This window comes from Callospermophilus lateralis, assembly GCF_048772815.1.
Source record: "Callospermophilus lateralis isolate mCalLat2 chromosome 11 unlocalized genomic scaffold, mCalLat2.hap1 SUPER_11_unloc_2, whole genome shotgun sequence".
NCBI classification, from domain to species: Eukaryota; Metazoa; Chordata; class Mammalia; order Rodentia; family Sciuridae; genus Callospermophilus; species Callospermophilus lateralis.
In genome coordinates, this window is record NW_027510154.1 from 3,104,490 (window position 1) to 3,127,500 (window position 23,011).

Sequence of the window (23,011 nt, forward strand, 5' to 3'; positions counted from 1 at the left end):
ATAACTTAGAAAATGTTTCAAGTAAGCAATCAGAAAAATCCAGAATATGAGACATTCTATAGGACAGGTGACCTGGTTTCTGCAAGTCAATGCTGTAGGGAAAAAAGAGAAAGGGATCTAAAAAATATAACAACTAAATACAATGTGTACTTATTGTTTGAATTGTGATTCAAACACACCACCTGTAAAAAGAGATTTTAAAACAATTGAGGAAATCTGATTTTGGATTAGGATTAGATGATATCAAATAATTATTATTAATTTTGTTAAATATGATAAGAGTGTCCAAATTTTTCAGACATGCTCATTGAAGCATGTAGTGGAAAATTAAATGTGGTTTTATATTTGATTCAGAAATGCCTCAGCAAAGAAAAATCCAAAAACAAAAAAAGAAAAGATATAAAAATCCAAACCAAAATTTTGGTAATTGAGTGTGGATGAGATGTATGGGGTGGTGGTGTCCATTATCTATTTTATTTGTGTGTGTGTTTGAAATCTTTCACATAAAAGAGAATAGAAAATAGAGTACATTTTCCAGAATTTTCTAAAATTTTGAGACTTAAATATATTTAAGATTTGCCATTATAGTGTCCTTATTCACATAAAGAAACACTTCTTGTGAGACAAAGTGAAATGTTAGAAAATGCACTGCCTCAGGAGTTGAACAAGTGGGGTTTGAATCCTGGCTGCACCCCAAGCTCCTATGGAGAAAGGGAGCATTGCTGGAGCAGACAGTGAAGGCAGAGATATAACTAACAACTGTGTTTGTGTGTACGTGTGTGGGCGTAGTTCATGTAAGGGTTGCTGTGTCAAGGTTGGAGCAAGTGCATACTCTCTGTTCATCTTGTTTTCATTATTTTCTCCAACATAATTTCATCAGTCATAAGACTATCTTGTCAACAAATTATCCTAAAATAAAATTGTTGGGAAATTGTCACTTTTAGAGATTGTGCCCTGATGGGGACAGTACTCTCCCTAGCAAGAAGAGTATGGTATGGATTGAGACTGGAGAGGTAGGTAGGGACTAGATCATGAAGAGCATTATAGACTATGCTAAGGATTTTGTCCTGATCCATGAAGCAAAGGCAAATCAGGGTTTTAAACAGGATATATGTGTGATATGATTGATTTTGTGTTCAGAAATGACAACTTTGAGTGTAGAGAACAGTTGGAAGGGGACATAGTGTGTATATTTAGTTGTGTTTGGAGCTCAACTTATGGACATGTGAGAGACAGTGGGTTAGGGTGCTAGTAGGAGTGGATCTAGAGGGGAGTAGGTGATTTGAGAGATACGGAGGAGGTGAAATAAATAGGACTTTGCAATATTGAATATGGTAGAATGAGAAGGTGAGGCTAAACATGATAGGTATCTGACTTGTAGAACCAAATGGATGGTGTATAATTCACCCAGAGATTTCTGGAGGAGGACCAAATTTTTTAAAAATTTATTTATTATTCTAATTTGTTATATAGGACAGCAGGATGCATAGTTCATATTACACATATAGAGCACAGTTTTTTATATCTCTGGTTGTATACAAAATATATTCACAGCATTCAGGTCTTCATACATAAACTTAGGGTAATGATGGAGGACCACATTTTGAGGAGTGAAAGAAATAATGATTTTGGTTTTGGGAATGTCAACTTTGAGTTTAAGGTGCCCTTGATACATACAAGAAGTGATGTCAACAATGTAGTTCAATGTGAAAGAGCTCAGATGAAGAACAGTGTAAGTCTATTAGTTTGTTAGAAAAAGGTAGGTCACCTTTGGATGTTTCCATGGGATTGTGTTTCTGCTGCAGCATATGCAAACATTTCACAGCTTTCATACCTGTGTGAAACAAAAACTCATAAACCCACATAAAGCTTTGTTTTGTTTCTCAAATGAGCAGGTTCATTTTTATAGGAAAGCAGTTACCTTTCTTCTGCTTTTTATTTTTTATTGCAAATGTGGAGGAATTCTGGCAGTAGCTAAGACTTGTTGAAGTCGAGTGTGCCTTTGTTTTCTCCTATCATCACAGTTTCTCTTTTTCATGATGTGAATTTGCCAGTTACTGGTTAGATCAATTTACCGTTGAAGTAAATTGCAGTGAAATTATTATTTAGCAACCTCTAGCTAGAAATGCCTCTCTCCAGTCCATTAGAGAAAGCCTCCAGAGAACTGTTAAAATTATCTTTAGATCAAGTACATTCAAGTATAGAACAGAATGAGGGAACTGGGTAGGTAGTGGTGTGGTGATGAGAGTGCCATTTTTGATTGCATTTTAAAAAGTTTTTTTAGTTGTTGATGGACTTTTATTTTATTTATTTGTTTGTTTATTTATTTATATGCGGTGCTGAGAGTTGAACTCAGTGCCTCACACATGCTAGGCAAGTGATCTACCACTGAGCCACAACCCCAGCCCTGATTGCACTCTTAAAGAAAATCTGTAGAATGTTGCTTCTATAAATAATTTTGTCTCTTAAAATGCTATAACTTGCCAGGCACAGTGAGTTGTGCCTCTAATCCCAGTGACATGGAAGGCTGAGGCAGGAGGATCACAAATTCGAAGCCAGCCTCAGTAACTTAGTGAGACCTTGTATTGAAATAAAAAATAAAAAGGGTGGGTGTTGCTCAGTGGTTAAGCACCTCTGGGTTTTTATACCTTTGGGAACAGGTATATTGTGTGGTCAGTCGTCCAATTTTGGTTTAGTTTTGCTTAATTTCCTAGAGAACCTTTTGAATGATGCTGTATATTTTAAATTTTTTACTTGTATATGAACAGAATGCCTTTACTTTATTAGTTTATTTTTATGTCATGCTAAGGATTGAACCCAGCACCTCACATGTGCTAGGCAAGCGCTCTGTCACTGAGCTACAGCCCCAGCCCCTGAATGATGCTGTACTTTTCACTGGGCAAGGCAGATAAGTTAGTGGTGCATGAATTGCTCCTTTGATGACATCCTCAGCCTTCTTCAATAATTCCTTCCTCATCTATTTATTCACTTGCAGATTTTCTAATTTTTTTTCTTTGCAGACCAGTCTGTGGTTGTTAGTACATAGAAATGATCAAAGCATTACCTTTAATTTATATAATTTCCTTTTCATGAATATCTCAGCATGATATTTGGAAAATGATTTCACTAGAATGTATATAGTATTTCTGTCAGTGAGTGTGTTGATCAGTTTTCTGTTGCTATGACAAAATACATGATAAGCAGCATAAAAGGAAGAAATATTTATTTTGGCTCATGGTTTTAGAAGTTTTAATCCATGGTTGGTTAGCTCTGTTGCTTTTGGGCTGGTGGCAAGGTAGATATCACTGTGGAGAGCATGTGGTAGAAGAAACTGCTTACCTTACAGCAGCTAGGAAACAGAGAAAGGGGGTCAGGGTCTCAATATTCCCTTCAAAGTCATGTCCCTAGTGATTTAACTTCCTTCAATCAGGTCCCACTTCCTAAGGGTTCCACCACCTCCCAACAGCACCATGGGCTGGTAAATCAAACCTTTAGTACTTGGGGCTTTGGAGGGCACTTAGTATCTAAACTTTAACAGTGAGTTAGGAAAGAGCAAGTGTTATTATTCCCATTTTCTGATAGGGTAAAGAGCAACCCACAGAGTTAGTAAATATCAGATCCAGGGTGGAAGACAGGTGTTTTAATTTCTATCCTAACAAGGGAAAAGGAAAAAAAAAAGAAAGAAAAAAGATAAAGGACTGCATATGAGAAAAAGTAGGAAAGAAAAAGTAAAAATGGGTTTGTTTACTTAGTTCTTCCAGAAACTTTTTTTCTGATCTTCCTCAATGTTACTGTTCCTGTGAATATAATGAATAATGCATGGTAACATATCAGAGCTAAAATTCCAGAGGAAGAAATAACCCCATAAATATTACAATAGAAAAGAAGAATAAAAGAAGTGCAATGAGAGAAATATTGAGCAAAATAAATCATAACACAAAATAAGTTCTGTTGATGATCTCAATTTCTCAATTCCAAAATATCTAAGATCTTTTCATTTATTTTTCTTAAAGTTGATGCCATATATTATCTGATGCTGTTACTTTTCATCCAGGTACCTCTCTGTCTTAATACTATTTTGTCTACATTTTGGCATAAGATTTCTTTTTTTTTTTCTTAAATGTGTATCATCTCTTATCTACATTTTCCCCGTTAAAGTTCTTGTCAGTTGCCAATTTTTCAGTTGCATGTTCCCAGAATTATGAGTGGTAGAGCAGGTCAGAGGGCAGGGAATCCCCCAACACCAAGTCCTTCAACTCTCCCTGCATCACATGGCACACCTGGGTGAGACACCATGCTGCACTGATGGACTTCCAGAACTGTACATCTCCCTCACTACAAGCTTGCCAATCAAGGACTAACTAATGAGCTAAATACTTGACACCATATTCATCTGGTTTTCAAAAATATATTTCAGAGGCTGGGGGTATAGCTTAGTGGTAGAGTGCTTGCCTAGCATGCATGAGGCACTTCATTTAATCCCCCAGATCACCACCAACACCCACCCCCAAAAGCCCCAACAAACGAACAAAACAGCTGTATATGTTTATTTCACATTTTAAAGTGTGTATATATATATATATATATATATATATATATATATATATATATATATAGAGAGAGAGAGAGAGAGAGAGAGATATTAAAAGTATATACTTTAAATATATATATATATATATATATATATATATTTCAGAACACCTTGTTGTAGAGTCAAAAAGTAGAATTAATGTGCTTGAATGAATAAAAGATGATTATTTAATAATTTTTTTTTGTACTGGGGATTGAACTCAGGGGCACTTAACCACTAAGCTACATCCCCAGGCCTTTTTTTTGTATTTTATTTAGAGACAGGGTCTCACTGAGTTGCTTAGGGCCTTGCTAAATTGCTGAAACTAGTTTTGTACTTGCGATTCTCCTGCCTCTGCCTCCCAAATTGCTGGGATTACAGGCGTGTACCACCACACTTGTCTTTATTTAATAAAATGTAATTAATTGTTGGGGTTCGAGTGTGCGGAGTTTAGCTCCCTCAGGCCTGACACTTTTCAAGAGCTGTGGCTGTGATTTAGGTCAGCTGAGGCAAACCTCAGTTAGGAGGAGGAAACGTTCTCTTCCCCTTATCGCAAGTCACAAGTTCTGCATGGTTTGGCCAAGAGGAAGAAGCTTCCTGCATACTTGTCCTGGAAACAGCACATTCTGAAGAGATAAATGCATCCTCAGGGGAGTAGATAATGTCTACAAAGAACTTTAGGAGGGTACTTATCAAATAAACAGGAATGATCTGAAGTTAGCTCTGTATCCGCTGAGGCATGTTATCTGGGCAATGTGGGCAAAGTGTTATTGAAGAATTGCTTGCTTTGTTAGAAGAAGAATATAAAAGGAACTTGCAAATAAAACTCAGCATGCAGTTGCAATTGCTGCCTTTGCTCTGCATCCCCTGTGTCCCGCTTATTTCATTACCCTTACCCAGGGACCCGAATGGACTACACGTTCACAATTAATTATTTTTCATTTAAGGCATCATGCTATTTGTGTACATATATATGTGTGTCAATTGTCAAATAAACCACTGCTACTTCTTTACATTTGAAATGTGAAGGCTGATCCATTCTGTGGCTAATTTGAAGAAGAATGCTCATCTACATACACAATTATTCAAAAAGTATTTCTGGAGTGCCTACTATATTTAAGACACCTTTAGATACATGGGGCATATAGAGGTATCCATATTCCAGGGTGGCGGCAAGATTCAAATTAATAAGTAAGATAATGTGTTAATGTGAAGGCTGCTTTACAAACTATGAAGAACAAGCAAATATTTTAGTGTTGTAAGAAATACAGAATCAATTCATTTTTCCTATTGTTTGGCACAGGGGAAAGTCTTCTCAACTTTCACCTTCACAAGCCCTGGGAATGCGAAACTGCAGGATATCTGGTTTGGACTTTGTTTACAACCTTGGATCTCAGAAACTGCAAGAACTGTGGTTGTGGCAGTACCATCATCTTGTCCTCTGAAAATTCACAAAGTTATAACCTCACTTCAATTTGGGTATAAGAGAGAGCTGAAACTAGTTTTGCCTTTTTGAGTCATGTAGATATGGAGTGACTTGGATTTTCATCATCACTGATTTCTTTTGCAAAATGCCCTTGCCTGTCAGGTGTGGGTGGGAAAACCATGGCAGAACTCCCTCCTTCTACAAAGCAAAGTGGGATGTTACTGTCACAACAAATGCACCTTTTCTTTTCCTCTAGTTTACATAAATGCCCAGGTGCATAAGCAAATGTGGTGGGACTATCTATGGCTTGCTTAATGTTGTAATAATTTCTATATTTCCTATTTTGAGATTTTAAAAATAATTTTCCCTAAATCAAGTTATTTCGCCTACCCAGGAAAGATGCTAATTCTCAAAATACAGACACATGGAAAAAAAAAAAAAGGTCTCTGTATATGGGAACTCTGACAATATAGGAATTATACACCTTGGTTTTGGCCTGTTGGTTGCTCTGAAATTTATGCTACACATTAGTATTTACCTTAGTTGTACTTGGCATTGAAAAGAACAGAGAGTAATGCACATTTTATTCTACAGAGTAATTTTAGCAGGTACTGAATAGAGCAACCTGACTTTGAAACTATGTTAATTTCAAAGGTCATCATACATTATTGCTTTATTGTCCAAAATTAATCGCCAACTTTTTTTTTATTGATTGTTCAAAACATTACAGAGCTCATGATATATCATCTTTCATACATTTGACTCGATTGGGTTATGAACTCCCATTTTTACCCCAAATACAAATTGCAGATTCACATCGGTTACACACTCACATTTTTACATAATGGCATATTAGTGACTGTTGTGTTCTGCTACCATTCCTATCCCCTACTATCCCCCCTCCCCTCCCCTCCCCTCCCATCTTCCCTCTCTACCTCCTCTGCTGTTGTTTAATTCTCTCCCTTTTTTCCCTCCTCCTTTCCCCTCACAACCTCTTATATTTTTGTGTAACATTGAAGATCTCCTACCGTTTCCATATGCTTTCCCTTCTCTTTCCCTTTCTCTCTCCCCTCTCGTCTTTGTTTAATGTTAGTCTTTTCCTCATGCTCTTCCTTCCTGTTCTGTTCTTAGTTGCTCTCTTAATATCAAAGAAGACATTTGGCATTTGTTTTTTAAGGACTGGCTAGCTTCGCTTAGCATAATCTGCTCTAATGCCATGCATTTCCCTGCAAATTCTATGATTTTGTCATTTTTGAGTGTTGCATAATACTCCATTGTGTATAGATGCCACATTTTTTTTATCCATTCATCTATTGAAGGGCATCTAGGTTGGTTCCACAGTCTAGCTATTGTGAATTGTGCCGCTATAATCATTGATGTGGCAGTATCTCTATAGTACGCTCTTTTAAGATCCTCAGGGAATAGTCCGAGAAGGGCGATAGCTGGGTCAAATGGTGGATCCATTCCCAGCTTTCCCAGGAATCTCCATACTGCTTTCCAAATTGGCCTCAAAAATATGGAAAACTTCACAAATTTGCATGTCATCCTTGCGCAAAGGCCATGCTAATCTTCTCTGTATCGTTCCAATTTTAGTATATGTGCTGCTGAAGCGAGCACTTAATTGCCAACTTTTGCTTTTGAATATTATGCAAAAGTATTGGCATCATCTTCATCCTTCTTGGAATCTGATTCTTTTAGGGTTGAATAATCAATGTCCTATGAAGTCACATACCTGAAAGAAAATTCTAAGATTCATCATGCTTCTAGTTACCCACTGGACATTTAGGTTACAGAAGTACTTGTATGTATTAAATGTGTGTGTGTGTGTGTATGTTTAATTGAAGAATTAAATGTTTTATAAATGATAGCATAAGTACTTAATTTTATTAGTCTTTTATTTAATGCATTTGCATTATTGTTTTTATTAACATGTATTTTAATGAATTAGCACAAATGTCTTCTAATGAAACAGACTGCTATGGACTGAATTCTGTCCTCCCAAATTGATGTTGAAGCCTTTAACCCCTAATTTGATGGTACTTGGAGACAGGGCATTTGGAGATTAATTAGGGTAAGATGAGACCAGAACTGTGGAGCCCCCATGATGGGATAAATGTCTTTATAAGAAGAGGAAGAGAGACCAGAGTTTGCTGCATCTGCATGTACACAAAAGAAGAGGCCATTTGGGCATACAGCAAGATGATTGATGCCTATAAGAGAAGATGTCTCAGAACAAAATCATCTTTGTTAGCACCTTGATTTTGGACTTCCCTAGCATTCAGAACTGTGGGAAATTACCTTTTCTTGGTCAAGTCACCCAGTTCATAGTATTTTGTTATTACAGCCTAAATAGAATAAAACATAGACTTTGAATTTTAATCTTACCCAAATTTCTTAAGTCAGTTCTGACAGAATCTTAGTATAGCCTATTGTCATAGCTGATTACATTGATACCAAGAAAGCTCTGTCTCAGGGTCAATTTTTAAACTGTGTTTTCTGTTAAAAAAGTACATAACTGGGGCTGGGGTTGTGGCTCAGTGGCAGAGCACTTGCCTTACACATATGAGGCACTGGCTTCCATCCTCTGCACCACATAAAAACAAACAAACAAAATAAAGATATTGTGTCCATGTATAACTAAAAAATATTTTAAAAAGTACATAACTACTTGTGTAAGTGTTCTTTGAAAGAATAGTTTTAACCATGTCTAAAAAAGTAAGTATATCACTTGTAGCATTTATTTCTGTTTTAATATTGAAATTCCAATGCATGATTTTTTTTGTTAGAAATAATAGATAAAATTGAACCAGTTTTAATATTAAAATATCTCCTGCTTCAGAGCTGAGGTTGTAGCTCAGAGGTGGAGTGCATGGCATGTGTGAGGCAATGGGTTCAATCCTCAGCACCACATTAAAATAAACAAACAAACAAATAAATAAACAAAATAAAGGTACTGCGTTCACCCACAATTAAAAATATTTTAAAAAATCTCCTGCTTCAGAAGGAATTAAAAGAAGATATTTAAAAACAGACATATGGGGAGTATGTTCCTTGGTAAGCTCTGATTGAAATAGTGTCTATAAATCATCTTTTGTTAAACTATATAACTTTTTTTCTCAAAAGTAGATAACTTTTTAATTTTTGAAGATTAACATAATGGAAACTTTTATAAAATAAAGAATTATTTTGTAACTTAAAATTATCTTCTAATTTTTAATAAAATGAAGATACAAGTATATTCGATGTCCTTTCCTCACAGGAACTAAACTCATGTACAATGTTTCTATTAAAAATTGCAAAACATGATTTTTGAGGAGTCAATTGAGTCTCAAAACCTTTGAGAATTTTCCTTTATAATGCTAACAAAGCCTTGGGTTCTTTGTTTTTAGAAGAATAAGCAAATCTTTATTAAAGCTGAGAAATAGAAATGAATGTCTTTGGAGGCTTAGGTTTTGCCACAATTGTTTTAGTCATTGTGTAACATTTTCAACTTTTTTTGTGGTCAAAGATATAGTGTATTATTGAATTTTAAGAAACTAAAGCATATTTAAATGAGGTCTGTAAGTTAATAAGTGGAGGCAGAACTCCTTTTTGGCACTAGGTTGAAAGAAGTCTGAGATTTTGTATATAAAAATGCATAGTTGAAAGTGTAACTGTAAACACAAAACACATAGGAGCAAGGAAATGGGAGGAGAGAGTGTAAATACACAGTTTATGATTTATGATTATAATTGATTTCAAACGTGTGTTAGTAGCAACTCTTTAAAACTTCTAATCTAAGACATTTGCTGAACTGACAACACTAGGGGTAGGTAGACTGAACTACCCTAAAGGGCATGCTGATATAACCTTGGGGATCTGAAGGGTAATGTAGATGTTTTTGTCCAATGTCAGTTCTTGGATTGTTGTGGCCATCTGATTGTGTCTTTAGCACAACAGAAACGAAATGGTGTATTTTATTTTAACATTTCCTTTTGAATTTGGAAATCACACCCAAATTTGTGAGCCTCCCACATGCTATTTGCCTCAGGACACCATGATCATCAGCCTGTCTCTTCCTGGCTTTATCACATTTGTTTTCTAGATAGTTAATAAGAAGAAAGAAAGAGGAAAGAAAGAAAGAAAGGAAGGAAGGAAGGAAGGAAGGAAGGAAGGAAGGAAGGAAGGAAGGAAGGAAGGAAGAGAAAAGATAGAAAGGGGCAGGGGAGAGAGAGAGGAAGAGTTTGAAAAAAAAATAAGAACAGGTTGGCTCCTGTAAGAAGAGGCTTTCTCATACATAATAAACTACACTAAATTTAAAAGGCGCTCACATAGGCTTATGGAAAAGTCCCCAGCTGTGATTTCAGTTTTTACCCTGGTTACAGGAGCCCTACAAATATGAAGAACATATGAAGAAATATAATTTTGGTAAGACCTTCCTCCTTGTTAGGTTTCAGAGTCAAGGGAGGGGTTAGAACAATACCTCATAAAAGACCATAAATTATGAGATTATGTGAATGTTTAGCTCTACAAATGCAGTCAATATATAGTTCTGAATTGTGAAGTGTGAAAAATGCCTTTGGGGATGTGCAGGTGAATATTTTTTTTATTAAATAATAACCTGTGTACAAAGAATTATGCAAATAATAAGGGAACAGCTTAGTGAATTTTTATAAAGTGAGCACACTCTAGTAACTACTGTCAGACTCAAGATATAAAATATTACCAGTACCCTGGAAGTTTCCCTTTTGCCCATTCCAATTGTCATTCAGCAGATGATCCATGTTTTTGGCATCTCTAACGTCCTGGGGTCTTAAGTACAACTTCAGTGTCACACCAACAGTTTCACATATTACCTTCTCAGGGGCTGCTTTCAGAGGTTCAGACCCTGACACACATTCCCTGGCTTCCCAGGTTTTCCTTTGAAATCTTAATGGCAGCCTCCATGACACTGTAACTCTTAACGTTTTGCATTCCTGCAAAACCAGCATCATGTGGAGGATTCCAAGTTATGCTACAAGCAAAAATAATAGCTGCCCTTCTTTGGACCATGGCTGCACCAGTCTCTAAATGCCTGGGCAGCTGAACACAGTGAAAAGAATTCTGAAGAAACTACTTCCTGGGCATCTCTGTGTAAGCAGGGTAGCCCCAGTCCCTCTTCTCAAAGAAAAGACTTTCAAATGAGTTTTCATATTTATACCCTCATGCCTATGAAGGGTGAGGTCTGCTCAATTCCTGAGGTATCCTCAAGGCATCTTTCCTATTGTTTACTTGAAAAGTATCTGGTCTCCCTTCAGTGGTACTCATCTCTTCAGGAACCACATCTTCCTTGGCCCAAATTTTACACATGCTTTTCTGGTCAAACTACAAGTTTTTAAAAATTTTCTACTTTTCTCTATATTCTCATTGTATACTTGGCAAAAAGCAGCCACTAAAGCCTGAATACTGAGCTACTTTGAAGATTCCTCCACTAGATTAATTAGTTTGTCATCTTTAAATTTAACCTTACACAAAGTCTCAGGACATTGACAAAATGTAGACAAGTTCTACAGAATGTAACATGAATGCCTATGGTTCAGTTCCCAATGGAATCATCTGAAACTTCATGAGCACAGTGTTTACTGTCTGCAATCTTATCAGCATTCTGGTCTTCTAAGCATACACCATAATTGTCCACTGAGTTCAGCTTATACCATTCTAGGGCTTCTCAAGCTTGCATCTCCAAATCTTTCTAAACTCCTGCAAATCAGTTCCACAGGCCTCGAAACCACATGACTAGATATAGTCACAGTAATGACCTTATTTCTAGCTCTAGAGGTAAAGAGCATGGAAATCATCATTATTGTCCTTATGACAGAAACAAGAACAGAACAAACTGAAAAACAATGACCTTTCTTGGACCTCTCAGAGAATTGAGATTACATGGTTAAAGCATGAGCCCATACTAGGGAGTGAAAACTGAATACAGAAAATCAGAGCTGAGGACCCAAACTGATGGAATGAAAATGGGTAAGAATACTTAAGTAATTGGTAATATTGATGAAATGTTGGGGGAAGAGTTTTGATGAGCTTGGATGTGAGAAACTCCTGAAGACTGCAATCTTAGAAAGTCACACTTTCTGAGTTTTACCTCTCAGAATTCCACCAGATCCTCACGGTGAAAAGTCAAGCAAGATTCTTCATGATTCTTGCAGGGAAAAGAAAAAAGCCATAATTTTAAAATACACCTACATGGTCGGGCTCCAAATTCCTTAATAGGACACCCATAGCACAAGAGTTAAAAACAAGAATCAACAAATGGGACTTACTCAAACTAAAAAGTTTTTTCTCAGCAAGAGAAACAATAAGAGAGGTAAATAGGGAGCCTACATCCTTGGAACACATCTTTACTCCTCACACTTCAGATAGAGCCCTAATATCCAGAGTATACAAAGAACTCAAAAAATTAAGCAATAAGAAAACAAATAACCCAATCAACAAATGGGCCAAGGACCTGAACAGACACTTCTCAGAGGAGGATATACAATCAATCAACAAGTACATGAAAAAATGCTTACCATCTCTAGCAGCCAGAGAAATGCAAATCAAAACCACCGTAAGATACCATCTGACTCCAGTAAGATTGGCAGCCATTATGAAGTCAAACAACAACAAGTGCTGGTGAGGATGTGGGGAAAAGGGTACACTTGTACATTGCTGGTGGGACTGCAAATTGGTGCGGCCAATTTGGAAAGCAGTATGGAGATTTCTTGGAAAGCTGGGAATGGAACCACCATTTGACTCAGCTATTCCCCTACTCAGTCTATTTCCTAAAGACCCAAAAAGAGCACACTATAGGGCCACTGCTACATCCATGTTCATAGCAGCACAATTCACAATAGAAAGACTGTGGAACCAACCTAGATGCCCTTCAATAGATGAATGGATTTAAAAAATGTGGCATTTATACACAATGGAGTATTACTCTGCACTAAAAAATGACAAAATCATGGAATTTGCAGGGAAATGGATGGCATTAGAGCAGATTATGCTATGTGAAGCTAGCCAATCCCTAAAAAACAAATACCAAATGTCTCCTTTGATATAAGGAGAGCAACTAAAAACAGAGCAGGGAGGAAGAGCATGAGAAAAAGATTAACATTAAACAGGGACGAGAGGTGGGAGAGAGAAGGGAAATTGCATGGAAATGGAAGGAGACCCTCATTGTTATACAAAATTACATATAAGAGGATGTGAGGGGAAAGGGAAAAAAATCAAGGGAGAGAAATGAATTACAGTAGATGGGGTAGAGAGAGAAGATGGGAAGGGAGGGGAGTGGGGATAGTAGAGGATAGGAAAGGCAGCAGAATACAACAGACACTAGTATGGCAATATGTAAAAACGTGGATGTGTAACCGATGTGATTCTGCAATCTGTATACGGGGTGAAAATGGGAGTTCATAACCCACTTGAATCAAATGTATGAAATATGATATGTCAAGAGCTTTGTAATGTTTTGAAAAACCAATAAAAAAAATAAAATACACCCACAGCATTTTTTTCATAATTAGGGGCTATTTAGCAATAGAAAGGACTACTGTAGCCTTACCTGACAGGAAGGAAGCTGTAACCTTCTCTTGCTTTCCTCTCTCAAGAGCGAAAAAGGGATCATAGCCCCAATGACAGGGGCCCACTAAGAGACTGAAACTTAATCACAGGGTTATAGATTGTTTTTCCTTCATTATTGTAGCTGGATATGTTAACATGTCTCTTTCAATAATTGATAGATAAAGCAGGCAAAAAATCAGTAAGGATATAGATGAACTGAGCAGTGGCATCAATCAACTTGGTCAATATTGATGTTTACATGTATTTCATCTAACAACAACAGAATGTACTTTTCTTTTTTTAAATATCTTTATATTATTTTTATGTGGTGCTGAGGATTGAACCCAGGGCCTCGCACATGCTACCACTGAGCCACAATCCCAGACCCCAGAATGTACATTTTTCTCAAGCTCACATGAAATAGCCACCTAGATAAGACAATATTCTGAACAATAAAACACACCTGAATAAACTGAAAGAATAGAAATCATGCAAAGTATATTCATATGTTCTCCAACCACAATAGAGTTAAAGTAAAGATTAAAAACAGAAATATAGGGCTGGGGCTGTGGTTCAGAGGTAGAGCACTCACCTTGCATTCATGAGGCACTGGGTTTGATCCTCAGCACCACATAAAGACACTGTGTCCACTTATAAACAACACACTGATAAATAAGCCATGGGTCAAAGTAGACTTTTTGTTCGTTTGCTTTGTGGTGCCAAGAATTGAATCCAGGACATCGTGCATTCTAGGTGTTATCGTTTGGATCTGAAATGTCCCTAAGAGGCTCATGTACTGAAGGCTTGGTCCCCAGTGCAACAATGTTCAGAGGTGGGGCTTTGAGAAAGTACAGAAAGTGCTTGAATCATTAGGGTTCTGACATCATCAATGGATTGATTCATGGGGAGCTGAATGGACTACTGGAAGGTCGTGGAAACTATAGGCAGTTGGGGCAAGGTTGGAGGAAATAAGTCACTGGCAGTGTACACTCAGGGTTCATAGCTTGTTCCTGACTCTTCTTTATCTGTTCTCAGCTGCCATGAGCTGAGAAGCATTCCTCTGCCACTTTCTCCACAATGTTCTGCTTCACTTTGGGCTGAGAGAAATAGACTTGGCTGACCAAAGACTGAAACCTCTGTGACTGTGAACCAGAATAAACCTTTCTTCCTCTAAGTTGTTTTTCTCATGTATTTGTCACAGTGATAAAAGGCTAACTAACACCCTAGGCAAGTGCTCTATCACAGAGCCACACCTGCAGCACAAAGAAGTCCTGAGAAATTAGAATCTCTGTTATTTTATCATTCACATTTAGGTTTACAATCCATTGTGAACTGACTTTAAGTATGGTGGAAGGCAGCGATCAAGATATCCTTTTTTTCCCTAATGCCATGACCTGAATGATTTGGTGATAAAGGTATAATGAACTATTTCTAGATTCAGTCAGTTTATTACTTACATAGACAGGGAAAGAACAAAAGTTACTCTATGTTCTTTATTCCATACCTCAAAAAGGACACAATAAAACAAAAGGGACCACATACTGCAATGGAATTTGTGGTATACTCCATTAAGGAGAAGCCAATTCTAAATTGCATCTAAGTGATCTTATTCTACACCTTTCTTCTGAGGCAGGCAGAGCAGAGAGTCTCAGACATCATCAGAACCTAGAAAAAAGTGAACTGTCTGTCTCATGATAGCCTCTCAGAGGAGATAGGGAAGCAAATGGGAGATGACATTGGAGAAGCGCCTCACAAGCCCTCTTGTGCTCTGAAAGAATCAGAGGGTGCTCAGCCAGACTCAGAGTGACTGCAATTCAAGCCTTTTCTTGTGTGGCTCTGGAGTTGCCTTTTCTCTGCACTATCTAATTGATGTAGCATTTTTATTAAAAACACTAAATTATTCCTCTACTGATGTGTCAATTTTAAAGGCATTTTTTTTTCTTTTTGTACCAGGATTGAACTCAAGGGCAAACTCAACCACTAAGTCACATCCCCAACCTTATTTTGTATTTTATTTAGAGACAGGGTTTTACTTTGCTTAGTGCATCGCTTTTTGCTGAGGCTGGCTTTGAACTCGCAATTAAAGGCTTTTTGATTCATTAATTTATCAAACTCACAAATTGTAATTAGAATACCATCTAAATAGATAAGAACTCTGTCGAATATTTGATTTTTTTAAATATTTATTTTTTAGTTATAGGTGGACACAATGTCTTTATTTTATATTTATGAGGTGCTGAGGATCGAACCCAGTGCTTCAAGCATGATAGGTGAGCACTCTACCTCTGAGCCACACACACCCCAGCTCCAAATGTTTGATATTTTTTTTGCTTTTTTTTACAGCAGGGAAAAAAGCATTGTCTTCAGAGTCACATAGATCTGGTTTTAGCAAATCAAACAAGTTTTATTACTGGCTAGCCACGTGATTACTGATAAGATCTGAGAACATTCTTGTCTTTGTTTGGGCAACTATACCTAAATATCATAAACTTTATAAAATGTAGTTATAACTAAATTTCATAAACTGGGTGGCTTGTAGACAATAGAAATTTATTTCTCACACTTCTAGAGACTGGGAAGTCTGAGATCAAGATGCCAGAAGATTCGGTGTCTGGATAGGGTGCATTCTCTGGTTCATAGATTGCCATCTTCTTGCTGTGCCACATGTGGGCTGTGCCACACGTGGCAGAAGGGGCAAGGGCACTCTCTGGAACTTCTATTAATAAGGCATGAATCTAGCCAGGCACAGTGGTGCACGCCTATAATCCCAGCAATTTGGGAGGCTGAGGCTGGAGGATGGGGAGTTCAAAGCCAGCCTCAGCAATAGTGAGGCACTTAGCAACTCAGTGAGACCCTGTCTCAGTGTTCAAGTACCCCTGAGTTCAATCCCTGGTACCCCTGTGCCTAGCCAAAGAAAGGGCACTAAGTGCACTCATGAGGGTTATACCCTCCTGACCCAATCACCTTCCAAAGTCCTACCTCCAATTACTCTCTTATTGGGGGTTAGGTTTCAACATACAAATTTTGGGAAATGCAAGCATCCAGTCTACAACAACTTATTTTTTTTTCTGTAAAATGGAAGTAACATCTATCTCTTGCCATTATGAAATGTGATACTGTATGTAAGTGGTACCCAGCACAGTGCATTTTTTGTAACGCATGTTCAGAAAACATCCAGTGGTAATCATCGAAATACATCTTATCAAGGATTGATAACTTGTTAGGGATCCTAGTTTTTATAAGTACATAGATGGAAGTTTTATTTTCAAAAGAAAACTTCAGGTACTTGTTATGGAATATAATCCAAAATTCTCTGATGCCTAATATTTATTAAATATCTGTTGGGTAAAATAAGGTTCATGGGCTATTTCCTGAGGATGCGCAAGTCATCTCTCTCTCCATGTCTTAGGTTAGGATGCCTGGGAAACAGACTCTGAGATGAAAATTTGTATGCAGAGAGTTTATTGAAAGGAATACCCTGGGAATCAACATGTGTGAGCATGAGGAAATAAGAATAAACAGAAAAGTTTAATTGTGAATAAATTTTTCCTTTGGATTCATCAGATGATCAGATAGTTACAAAACAGGACACTGTGATTTTGGCTTCAATTATTTAATTCATTCAAATATTTCTCTTTTTTAATATTCAATTTTTGGTTGTAGGTAGTGGGCATAATATCTTTATTTTATTTTTATATGGTGCTGAGGATTGAACCCAGTGCCTCATTCGTGCTAGCTTAGCACTCTACCACTGAGCCACAACCCCAGCCCCATTCAAATATTTCTTAAGTACTTGCTGTGCACTTTGTGCTGGGTTCTGGAAATGGTGAACAGAATAGGCTCAGTTCTTGACATCATGGAGCTTATAGTCTAATAAAGAGAGACAGACACTAGAAGAATTGCTTACACTATGGTGTTTAATAAGTTACTAATTAAAATACAAAAGTTACTAGCTAAATTATGTATTTAAAAAATCAAGAATAATAGATGATAGAGGAAAGAAATTAGCCCTAACAGGTGTTTAAGAAATAATATAACACTCTGTTATTTAGTGAAGAAACTGATCAGTGGAGCAGGAGAATTTGGCCTAACTATGTAGGTAGTATATGAAAAATGGAGTTTTGGAACAGGATAAAAAATTGCTTATTTGATAAACTAATGAGAGAATTTCTTTAAGACAATTGTCTGGTTATTTGTAAAAATTAAATTTTGATATGAATTTATACTTTACACCAAAAGAAATTCTAAATACATTCACTATTAAAAACATATGTTAAATCACAAAGGCATGGGACAAAAATGTAGTAGTTTTTTTTTCCATCCTGGGGATTGAACCCAGAGATGCTTTACCACTGAGCTACATCCCCCCTTTTTAAATATATATACCTTTATTTTATTTTTTAGGTTTTTTTCTGTCATGCTGGGGATCAAACCCAGTGCCTCACATGTGTTAAGCAAGAGCTCTACATCTGAGCCACAACCCCAGCCCTCCCTAGTCCTTTGTATTTTTGATTTTGAGACAGGGTCTCACTGAGTTGCTGAGGGGCCAAGGCTGACCTGGAATTTATGATCCTCCCATCTTAATCTCTCAAGTCACTGGGATTATAAGTGTTCTTTTTCTTTTCTTTTTTTTTTTGTGGTGCTGGAGATTAAACCCAGGGCCTTGTGCATGTGAGGCAAGCACGTAACAACTGAGCTATATTCCAAACCCCTATAGGTGTTCTTTTTCTGACATTATTGTTTCTTTCTTTATGTTTTTATTACTGTATTATAGTTATACATAACATTGGGGTTTATTCTGACATAATCATACATGCATGGACTATTATTTGCTCCACTTCAGTCCCCAGTACTTTTCCCTCTCCTTGTATCTCCCTGTTTCCCTTCCTCTACTCTGCTAGTCTTTTTCTACTTATTTATATATTTTTTAAAAAATTAGTAATTTATAGATATACACAAAAGTGAAATTCACTGTGGTATATTCATATATGTACATAGCATAATTTGGTCAATTTCATTCTATCCGTTCTACCCTTCTTCCTTTTGCTGTCCCTCCACCCTTCCCTCAATCTCCTTCCTCAGCTCCACTGATCTACCTTCTTTCCCTGATTTATATAAACATGATGTGCCTGTATCACTGTGGTATGCTGATTTTAGTTCTTTTGGATAAATGCCAAGGACTGAGATAGCTGAATCACATAGTGTTTCTATTCCTAGTCTTTCTGAGGAATCTCCATACTGCTTTCCAGAGTGGATGTACTAATTTGAATTTGCACCAAAAGTGTATGAATACACCTTTTTCCTCACAACCTTTCCTGCATTTATTATAGTTTGTATTCTGATGACTGCCATTCTAACAAGAGTGAGATAAAAATCTCAGTGTAGTTTTTATTTGCATTTTCCCAATTGCTAATGGGGTGTTGAACATTTTTTCATATATTTGTTGGTCCTTTGTGTTTCTTCTTTTGATAGGTGCCCATTTAGAACTTTTGCCCATTTGTTAATTGGGGTTATTTACACCTACTCAATGCAATCCCCACCAAAATACCAATGACATTCTTCATAGAACTAGAAACAGCAGTCCTAAAATTTATTTGGAACTCTAAAGGACCCAGAATAGCTAAAGTAATCCTGAGCAAGAAGAATGATGCTGGTGGCATCACAATACTGAATTTCAAATTATATTATAGTGCAATAGTAACAAAACCAGCATGGCATTGGTATCAAAACAGACATGAAAACTGATGAACTAAAATATAAGACACAGATACAAATTCATATAGATACAGTCATCTGATACCTGACAAAAGTGCCAAAAACATATAGAGGAAAAAAGAGAGCCTTTTTAGCTAATGGTGCTGGGAAAACTAGATATCCACATATGGATGAATGAAATTGATCCCTATCTTTTACCCTGCACAAAAGACCTAGGAATTAGTCCAGAAATTTAGCAACTGCTTGGAGAAAATATAGGCTCAACACTTCAACATCCTGACCCAGGGAAAAACTTGCTTAACAAGACCCCTAAATCATGAGATATAAGACCAAAAATCAATGAGTGGGATGGCATCAAATTAAAAAGCTTCTGCACAGCAAAGGAAACAATTAAGAGCATGAAAAGAGAGCCTACAAAATTGGAGAACTTTGCCAGCTGCTTCTCCAGTAAGGGATTGTTAGCCAGAATAGATAGAGAACTCAAAAAGCTTAAGACCAAAACCAAAACAAAACAAAGAAACACAGACACACAAAACAAAAAACAAAAACAAAACAGAAAAATAGCCCCAAAATAACCAGGCTTAGAATTTTTAAAAATAATTTTTTTATGAATTGGAATGAAGAAAGCTTTTTAATGCAACATCCCAAATCTAAAACCACAATGTAAAAGATTGTTAGCTCTAACTACCTATCAGTTTGAAATGGCTGTACTGTAAAAATAATACCATAAACAAAGTCAAGAGAAAAACGGATCAGTTCTGAAAAATAGATTTGCACAAGAGTGGCAATGGCTAATTTTTCTTAGTATATAAAAACCTCTTAAAAGTTAATAAAGAAAATATCTACACACCCTCAGGAAATACACATGTTGATCAAAGGAAAAGAAATGCAAATGACTTTTAAAATTATGAAAACCAAATGAAACATTATTTCATTTATTGACTGAGTAAATGTTGACTAAATAAAACAATAACAATGCCAAATTTTGTGACTAATCTGCAAGCTGGAGGCCCAGAAAACTGGTGATTTAGCTATAGTCCAAATGTGAAGGGTGGAGAAACAATAATGTTGGTGGGGTAAGTCTCAGTTCCAGGGCAGGAGGAGACTCATATTCTAGCTTAGACAGTAAAGCAGAGAGCAAATTCTTCCTTTCTCCATCTTTTTTGTTTCACTCAGGCCCTTGCGAATTGAATGATGCCCACCCACATTAGGAGGGTTGTATTCTTTACTCAGTTTACTGATTCAAATATCATTCTTATCCAGAAACATCTTCACAGAAACACTCATAAATAATGTTTAATCAAATATTTGTCCCCCATAACCAGACAATTTGACAACACATAAAACTAGCAATTACAAATATCAATTAGTAAAAATAGGATCGGAAGATCAAATATACATCTTATTAGAGTTCCAGGTGAGAAAAATAGAAGGAGAGAGTCACGTTATTCAAAGAGATTCTGCCAAATAATTTTCTAGAATTGATGAAGACATAAATCTTTAGATTCAGGAGACACAGTGAATTCCAAACAGAATTTTCAAAAAGAAATTCACTTAGATGTGTCTTGGTACAACTGTATAACACTAAAGACAAAAAGAAATTTCCATCATCAAGACAAGGGAAAAGATAATTTACTTACAGAGGGTATGACGATTACACTGAGAGCAAACTTTTTATTAAGTTACGTGAGAACTAAAAATCAGTGGTATGATATATTCTAAGTGGTGAAAGAAAATAACCACCAATCTAAATTATGCTATTATCACATAAATCTACTTTCTGATAAATGAAAACAGAGAATTTTACCTTCAATAGATTTTAACTCAAGTATTCCAGGTGAAATACAGTATTGTGTACAAGAGCACAGAATATGCACCAGACCATTAGGGCTTGAATCCCAGTCTTGTGATCTATCTGTCTTAATAATGTATCTTACAATGTAACTGTGTAAACTTGAACAAATTACTAAAATCTCTTAAGCCTTAAATCACTCATGATAAGAAAGATTCTTACAACAGTCCTGAACAAATAGCAGGTAGCTAATAAACATTTTTGTTTAGAGGGAAGTTGACATACTAATTACCTTTAGACATTAAACAAGGGCATGAGTTAATTTTAAGGATGATTAGCAAAAATACAGAGAGATTATACCATTCTCATCACAGGGAAAGACTGGAAAGATTCTTAGTTAATCCAAAATGAAACAGCAAAAGTAATAAAAATGAAGTTTATAAAAATAGAGCATCTTGTAAGTACAAAATATGGTGGTAGACATTTTTGTAATAAAAAGAGATATTAAAATATGTGAATTTGCTGGGTGTGGTGACATGTCTGTAATTACAAGTACTCAGGAAGCTGAGACAAGAGGATTGTAAGCATGAGGCCAGCCCTGGCAACTTAGTGAGATCCTGTATCAAAGAAAAAAAAAAAGAAGGTCTGAGGATATAGCTCAGTAATAGGTAGAGTGTCCCTGGTTCAGTCTTTAGTACTCTTCCGACCAGTGAATTTGTCTACTTGTATAAAAAAACTATGGGAAGGGTAAGTAAGAAATTAAAGAAGTTGATGAAAGGGGTTCTCAAGCACACATAAAAGGTTGTGGAAAATTGAACAGTAAGAAATTCTTCACAAATTTCAAAGAATTAGTAATATATGGATCACATTTGTTGACCAAAATGCACTTAAGTTAGAAACCAGTAGAACCAACCAAAAGGAAAAGAAAGGTGTGGAGGGGTCTCATGAAAAGCAAAGAGAGATCAGTAGAATAGAGGAAAGGGACCAGGGAATGGCAGGCTGGAAGGGAGTGGGGAAGTGCTGGGGAGGATATTGATCAAATTATATTGTTATATTGTGTGCAGGTACTAATGTGTAATAACAAATCCCATCATAATGTACAAATATTATGTACCAATAAAAATGTGAAAAAAAATTGGACTGGCCATATAATTCAGTGGTAGAGTACTTGCTAGCATTCATGAGGCCCTGGGTTCCATCCTCAGCACCATACAGAAACAAAACAAAACAAAACAAAACCCAACCCTACCTATTTGTTGGCACAGTATAAACTGGTCCAGGAGCTTTGGGGAAATGTTTGACCATACCAACTAAACTGCATACACAAATATCTTATGACCCAATAATTTCTTTCCTGTAATGGAAATGCATGCCTGTGTTTAACAGGAAATAAATATTGGAATTTTCACAATAATCCAAACTGGAAACTACCCAAATGTTCATTAACAATAGAATAAGGAAATTGTGGTATATTCATTCAATAAACTATCTATAGGAATGACAATTCACAAACAATGTTTCCATGCAACCATATGAAAGAATCTCACAAATAGAAGGTCAAGTGAAAGAAGCCAGACAAAACAGCTTTCATACTGTATGATTCCTTTTGTATTAAATACAAAAGCATGTAGATCTATGCTATTGGACATCAAAATAGTGTTTACTCTTGGGGAAGGGTAGAGATTGGAAAAAAGTGTACAGACAGCTTCAGAGGGCTGGTAAAATTCTGCCTTTTGATCTTGTTGGTGACATGGTTACATTTAGTTTGTGAAAATTCATCGATGATATGTTCTTTGTGTATACATGTTATTCTTTAATGAAAAGTTAAAATTAAACCCATTTAAGGTTTATGTAGTGCTTAAAAATATTCTAATAAGAATTTATGAGGGGCTGGGGATGTGGCTCAAGCGGTAGCGCACTCGCCTGGCATGCGTGCCGCCCG

General features: G+C 36.5%; 1 non-coding gene across 1 annotated transcript; it reads right to left on the bottom strand.

Annotated features, from left to right (window-relative positions):
* Nucleotides 1-7,506: 7,506 nt before the first annotated feature.
* LOC143387440 (U6 spliceosomal RNA) lies at nt 7,507-7,613 on the bottom strand. The gene has a single exon (XR_013089850.1). It is a non-coding gene; the product is annotated as a U6 spliceosomal RNA (small nuclear RNA).
* Nucleotides 7,614-23,011: the final 15,398 nt, after the last annotated feature.